At 38.1% G+C, this 7,129-nt stretch overlaps 1 long non-coding RNA gene across 1 annotated transcript; it reads left to right on the top strand.

Annotated features, from left to right (window-relative positions):
* The first annotated feature begins 498 nt into the window (after nucleotides 1-498).
* Nucleotides 499-1,972, top strand: LOC131692282 (uncharacterized). The gene is made up of 3 exons (XR_009305952.1): nucleotides 499-987; nucleotides 1,040-1,476; nucleotides 1,618-1,972. It is a non-coding gene; the product is annotated as an uncharacterized LOC131692282 (long non-coding RNA).
* Nucleotides 1,973-7,129: the final 5,157 nt, after the last annotated feature.

The following is a 7,129-nucleotide window of genomic DNA, read 5'->3' as shown; positions in this document are numbered from 1 at the left end:
ACATGAAATTTCAGAAATCGAATTCGTATTTTTGATGCCATACATCTTTAAAATGCATGAAACGTCGAGATTTTATGTTATCTGGAAAAATTTTTTTTTTATAAAAATCGACTTTTTGGGACTTTGCCGATTTCGCACCTTTTTGCCTTTCTCAATAGAAAGGTATTGCAATTGCTCTGAAAACCGACTTTTTAACGGAGGCCCGGAGGGCCGAGTGACATATACCATTCGATTCAGTTCGTCGAGTTCGGCAAATGTCTGTGTGTGTGTATGTATGTGTGTACACGCAAAATAATTGTCCATGTTTGATACAACAAATCATTTCTTTATTTTTAATCTAAAAATTTTGTTGTGTTCAATCAAGGAATTGATTGAACCAAATTACATTTTTGGGTTAGAATAACCAAAATATCTATTGAATCAATCTTGCAAGTTTTTTTACCTGTGATCTTCGAAGGTCAACAAAATTATTATTTATTTCACAAAAAGATAGTGATTGAAGCAAAGTCTGCTACTGATTGATTCGAAAAGACTCATTGCATAATTTCAACAAACCTTGATGTATTGACACAAAGAAATGAAAGTTTCTTCCAACAAATGAAAAAGTTGTTCCCATGTGCTTCTCCTACTGAAGAAAACGGGTTAATCGCATTAATACTGGATCAGGAGAGTTGGATTCCGGAAAACCCGAAACCATCCTAAGTTACTGTCGGATACGTAGTGCGATGAGTTTATATCTGAATTCGATATACAGCGAGCATTTGGGTGCTTCACAAAGCAACGAACTGAAAGTAAGCAACGGTACTATTATTCCGTGAGTAGACCGTCGTAGTATTACGTGTGGCAATAAAAATTGGGTTTCTACCAGCGATACGTAAGCTTCTTTAATCATATCTTTGGCACAATGTTCATTCCAAAGCAACGTTTTGAGAGGCATGTTGTTACCCCACAGCAAGAAGGTACTACACAGATTATTATCTCACAGTGGTAAGTCGCTTCTCGCATCAATGAAGTCTTGTCTCACACAGTATTTTTCCAGGAAACGGAAGTTAACATAAAACAAAGTTCTACCTTCCCGTCGGAAGCATCTATATGAACGCTTGAATGTATGAAAAACTACGTCTATATGATCTGATGACGTTAGAATGACACAATTCTAAATCTTCCTGCTCTATTAGCGGCCTTCAATGGACGTGATTTCGTCGCCGAACACCAGAAAACGGTCGTCAATCATTTGATCGTGATTGTAAACAGAAAAGACCTTGGGAAGGACATTTGTGACGAATACATCTCTGTACTCGCCTAGAATAAAATTGAATCAAAGATGAATGACGATGTAACTGGGGGATCCCTCTAAACGGAACTCCAAGTTGTTTCTCCAGGCAAAAACACCTTTAATCCTGACGCGAAAAAATGGTGGTATCGATGCTTTCTAATAATCATCTTTAGCACGAGCCGTACAAAAACGTCTCGCAGGTACAGTAGGATATCATGAATTCTATCGTGAACAAACCGCACAGTGTTTACCGATTATTAACTAAAGCAAATCGTGGGTTTGTTCCTAGGACTTTGTTCCATTTTACTTTAGTTAACCTCTCTCCATATTTTTCTTTCCAGCGATAGTCAACACATGCGCGTACGAGTAGATTCAGATCACGCCAACCTTTCAATATCATGGGTCACAATTTGCAGCTTTTTGTACAAGCGTGTGCGGATTATTTCCTCGTCCTTAAGTAACAGGAAACCAAAACCACATATTCTGTTCCTCAAATCGGCCCTGTAATCGATGGTGTCGGCAGACGAATCGAAAACTCAAATGGCACTCCATGGACTTTCAAAACATTACACAAAATAATATGACGTTTATCGGAAGGGTCAAAGGTCGGTGATGGGCAGCATATGCCCTGCAAAAAATAAAATTGCATTCACTCCCTGAAATAATGCTAGTGAGTCAATAAAATTGCTTTTGCTTCAACGCTTCACATGCATTGATTCAAATAATTAATACTTTTAAAACAATAAAGGTAGAAATTGAACTAACAAAATGATTTTTTATTCAACATTTGATATGCATTGATTCAAATATTGTTTGCATTTAAAATAACAAAACAAACATATTGAAACAACAAAATTATATTTTGTTTTGGTGTTTTATTCTGATGAGATCAACATAATATCTTTTAGATTTGACTGTTTTCCATGTTTGATCTAATAAATTTTTCAGAGCGATTTCAACAACAAAAATTTATTTAAATCAGCATATTTTTTGATTGAACACAGAACAACTTGGAAAATTTGTTGTTTCAACCTTTATAATATTTGAGAATAAAAATTATTTTTCTGCGTGTATGTATGTATGTGTGTGTGTATGTGTGTGTGTATGTGACCAAAAATGTCACTCATTTTTCTCAGAGATGGCTGAACCGATTTTGACAAACTTAGTCTCAAATGAAAGGTGCAACGTTCCCATAGGCTGCTATTGAATTTCTAATGGATCCGACTTCCGGTTCCGGAATTACAGGGTGATAAGTACGAACACGCAGAAAATGTCGATTTTAATAAATTCTGCAATGAATGTATAAAGGTGAAAATTTTTCCAAAATATGACCACAACTGCTTCGATTTGTAATATTAGGTCACTAACATCCATTCAAAGTCTATTTGGCCACATTGGCCACCATCCTCGGTTCCGGAAGCCCCGGCGGAAGTATCTAAATTCAGAATAACAGTCACATCGGTTTCTCGGAGATGGCTAGATCGATTCGACTAAACTTGGCCTCAAATGAAAGGTATTGCGTCCCCGTAAATGGCTATTTAATTTCATCCCGATCCGACTTCCGGTTCCGGAGTTACAGGTTGTGGCGTGCGATCACATAGCAAATTGTGATTCAAACCGATACTCCGTTGAAAGCAAAAAAGGTAAAAATTTCGCTAAAATGTCTCTCAAACAACTTAAATTTGCTGTTCTAGGTCACCGACGGCCAACCAAACTTTCGTTGACTACATTGACCACCATAGACGGTTCCGGAAGTGCCCGGGAAAAGCGGCCATCTTTCAAAATTTACGAACTCACATCAGTTTCCCTGAAATGGTTGGGCCGATTTTCACAAACTTAGTTCCAAATGATAGCTATAATATCCCCACAGATGTCTATAAAATTTCGTACGGATCGCTTATATGGGTCCGGAAATATAGACTAAATCGTCCGGTCACATATGAAATTCCCATATAAGCCAGAACTCAATTTTTTTTTTCAAAGGGGGACCCCATGAAATTTCAGAAATCGAATTCGTATTTTTGATGCCAAACATCTTTAAAATGCATGAAATGTCGAGATTTTATGTTATCTCGAAAAATTTTTTTTTTGTAAAAATCGACTTTTTGGGACTTTGCCGATTTCGCACCTTTTTTCAGTTCAATATTACCGTGGCTGTTTTTTTTTCAAAATTTTAGAACTCGAACTCTTTTAATGAATATAAACAACGCACACATTCTCGTGATTCATAATTGAGAAAGGCGCAATTGCACCGCTAGGTGGATTAAAATAGGTTGTTTATTATGTATTCGTCCTAATAACGACGGTTTGCTGATAACTACCCGCATAAATAAATACCATTACAAAAATCTTCGGAACCATTTGCTAACTATTCATATAATACTCACCATATTGGGAATACTACTGATACATTCCACCTTTATCATTCAAATATTATACTACCATGCTTATTTAGTAACCATTTCCAATACCTTCCGTGTATCCTATATTGAAGATTTGTATACTACATTATTGTATTTTTGCGCCAGATGTTATATTGATTTGGTGGTCTTTGTTATGCGAGCATCTGTTCACGCTGCTCCAAAAACCTGTAGATTAATATGATCAAAAATACTCGCCCTACTAAATTACGGCGATAGCTCAATTGGATAAAGCGTCAGTCAACTTAGTGTCAACGAAGCTCTCTTCAGAAGATAGCGTGTAACAAGATAAAACTTCATCAATCGATAGAATTGAAAAGTGAATGGGTACATATTTGTTTGATGCCCCCCGTGATGTACCTAATATTTATACATCGCTAGATTTAAAATATGCATGTTACCATAATCTGTATAGTTCTTGAATGGTATGTTGTCCAAATGTATATGGAAAACAGCTTATTTTGGTATGGTGACTGTTCTTAACGACCAGTTGTTTGTATCGTCGAGCACGGAAAAACGACACTGGTTATGTGCAATATTATACCAGGTAATGGTTGAATTACTGTTGAACGAACCATATTGAAAATGGGTTTTCAACGTTTGATTCAATGGTTGGCATATGGTACATATTTATGCGGTTATGTTTTGTGATATGGTACGAGAATCCTTTGTAACGATTTGAACTTTACCGGCGATTCGCTTCTGCTGCGTACAAACACGAACATTCCCCTTTGTCAAATAAGCACTTTGTGAAACAAGGTGATCTCTGTTGTAATTAACACAGTATTATTCCCGATTTGTACTTATATTTTCGCAATCCAAGGCACTAATATTTGTCTGCACGTTTTCCTCGTTAAGCTCCCGTCTCATCTGTCAAATATCACCTCGTGTGTACGCTTCTCTGGAAATACACAAAACATTAATATGAGATACCCAAAGCATTAAATGTAGGTAATAATGGGTGATACACTGCATCCTTACCTTCCTTTTAATAAATCTTTCAATAACAAAAATAATCTTCAATCCGCGAAGGCTCACTCCATATCCTTTTCGACCGGGATTCTGTGAAAACATTGACAGATTCAGCAGGTTCCACATTTTCTATAACTTCGCTTCCAGAGACTGTCCTGTTACGATCCTGGTCATCCAGTAAAGAGTCAGTCGAATCGTTATCATTTCGCGGAATTACTTTGAGGTGGGCTGCACTTCTACGGAACTTCTTGCCCGATGAAGTAGAGCGTATAGTTACATCGGTCCCGTCTTTCCTTAGCACATCGAACTCCTCCGGTGAATAATCGGAATTCAATTTGTTGTCCTTCTTCGGCCTTTTTGCCAAAACTTGATCTCCAATAGCAATGCTGTTTGGCGTTGCGTGACGTCTCTTATCCGCATACTGTTTACCTTTCTCCTTCGCGACTGTGTCCCTATCCTTAACCTCCTCATAATCAGTCGCAGTGCTAGGAACTACTGGTAGTTTTGTACGCATCTTTCTACCAAACATCAATTCCATGGGTGCTTTGCCCGTCGTAGAATGAGCGGCAGCATGATACACCATCAAATTCTTACAAAGCTCAGCCCGCCAGTCTTTCCCAAGGTCTTGTGCTATACGTAGTCTCTTTAAAATTGAACGGTTTTATCGTTCAACCTCGCCGTTCATTTGAGGCCAATACGGTATAGTATTTACTAGCTGTATTCCATATTCCGTACAAAATGCTCGAAACTTATCCGAGCTGAATTGGGGGCCGTTATCAGCACTATCTGTTTCCGGTACACCATATCGAGCAAATACGATTAAGAGCTCTCTAATGGTAGATTCTGTAGTAATACTGTTCATCTCAACCACCTCTAAATATCTGCTGTAATAATCTACGATTACTAACACGTTTTCTCCTTCCGGCAGCGGGCCTAAAAAAATCGATAGCGATTTGTTGCCAAGGCTGAGTAGGGAACTCTTTTCGAACCATCGGTTCAGGTGGATTTGGAGCAGACACTAAAATACATCCACGGCAAGTCTTTACAAATTTTTCCAATTGACTGTTCATTTTTGGCCACCAAACATGCGTTCGCAAATGAGCCTTCATGATTCTAATCCCAGGATGCCCTTCATGTGCTAACTGAACTACTCGACCTTGTAGTACTTCCGGTATAACGATGCGATCACCTCTGAGTAAAACATCGTCTACCCTACACAATTCCTTAAATGTGGTTTTGAAAACTAACGGTAGATCATCGCTACATCCAGTTTTGAGGGCATCAAATATATCATGGATCTGTTCGTCATCTCGACTGGCTCTTTTAATATCCTCCCACTTCAGCGCAATCGAGTTAACAGCAGTTGTTGCAATCTCGTGTACCAATAGCTCCTCGGTTTCATCAAACTGCTTAGGTTGCAGAGTTGAAAGTCGCGACAGGACGTCGGCTATATTCAATTGACCAGATATGTATACAATTTTGTACTGAAAACTCTGAAGCCGAAGGACCCACCTTTCAATACGGGCACAAGGCCGCGAGATTGGTGTAAAAAGATAGGTTAGGGCCTTGCAATCAGTTAACAGATTGAAAGTTCTTCCAATCAAGTATGTTTGAAAACGTTCTACTCCCAATACTAAGGCCAAAACTTCATTTTCCGAATGGCAATGCCTTTTTTCGGTATCGGTCAATGATTTAGAAGCAAATCCAATTACACGGGACTCGTTTTGATTGTTCGTCTGTATGAGAACTGCTCCCAGGGCATAAGGACCAGCATCTGCTATTAGTGAGGTTCCCTCTTCCAATCTATAAAATCCCAGACAACATGCATTGGCTATTCTCGATTTTATCTCGAGAAAAGCTGATTCCTCAGGTTCTCTCCAACGAAACTTTAATATGAGATACCCAAAGCATTAAATGTAGGTAATAATGTGTGATACCCTACAATCTCTTTTATCGATTGTTTGTAAAAATATTTTCATCATTCTTTTTGGTGTGGCTTTCGCTTTCGCTTAGTGGTAGGGTTGCCACATTCATTCATTTTGCAAAAGCCTTCTAGTTTGTATATTATTAATTTGAATAATATTTGCTTATATTATGATTTACTGGTAAAGGTACAGACTTTGTTCCGCCATCGTCGCCTGGAACTGCGAGCAAAATCCTTCCAGTACACACAAACGCTCCTCTTTCGTGGCTCGTATCAAATGAAAGATATCACAGATATCCTACCAGCAGCAGTAGCGATAACCTACCTCGTTCTATCAGCAGAGTAGGTATGGAAATGAAAGAATTTGGCCAGAAAAATTCCTTTTATATCAAGCAATGAAACGTGTAAGACGTTTATGCGTGTCGAGATGAGATTTGTGTAAGGAAAGTGTTGCGTAAATTTATGAAAATTTTATTTGTTTTTCATATTTTGACAACAATTTTACACTGACAATTTTCTGAATCGATTGGTCTTCAT

This window comes from Topomyia yanbarensis, chromosome 3 (genome assembly GCF_030247195.1).
Source record: "Topomyia yanbarensis strain Yona2022 chromosome 3, ASM3024719v1, whole genome shotgun sequence".
Classification (NCBI taxonomy): Eukaryota; Metazoa; Arthropoda; class Insecta; order Diptera; family Culicidae; genus Topomyia; species Topomyia yanbarensis.
This window is presented reverse-complemented; position numbering and strand designations above follow the sequence as displayed.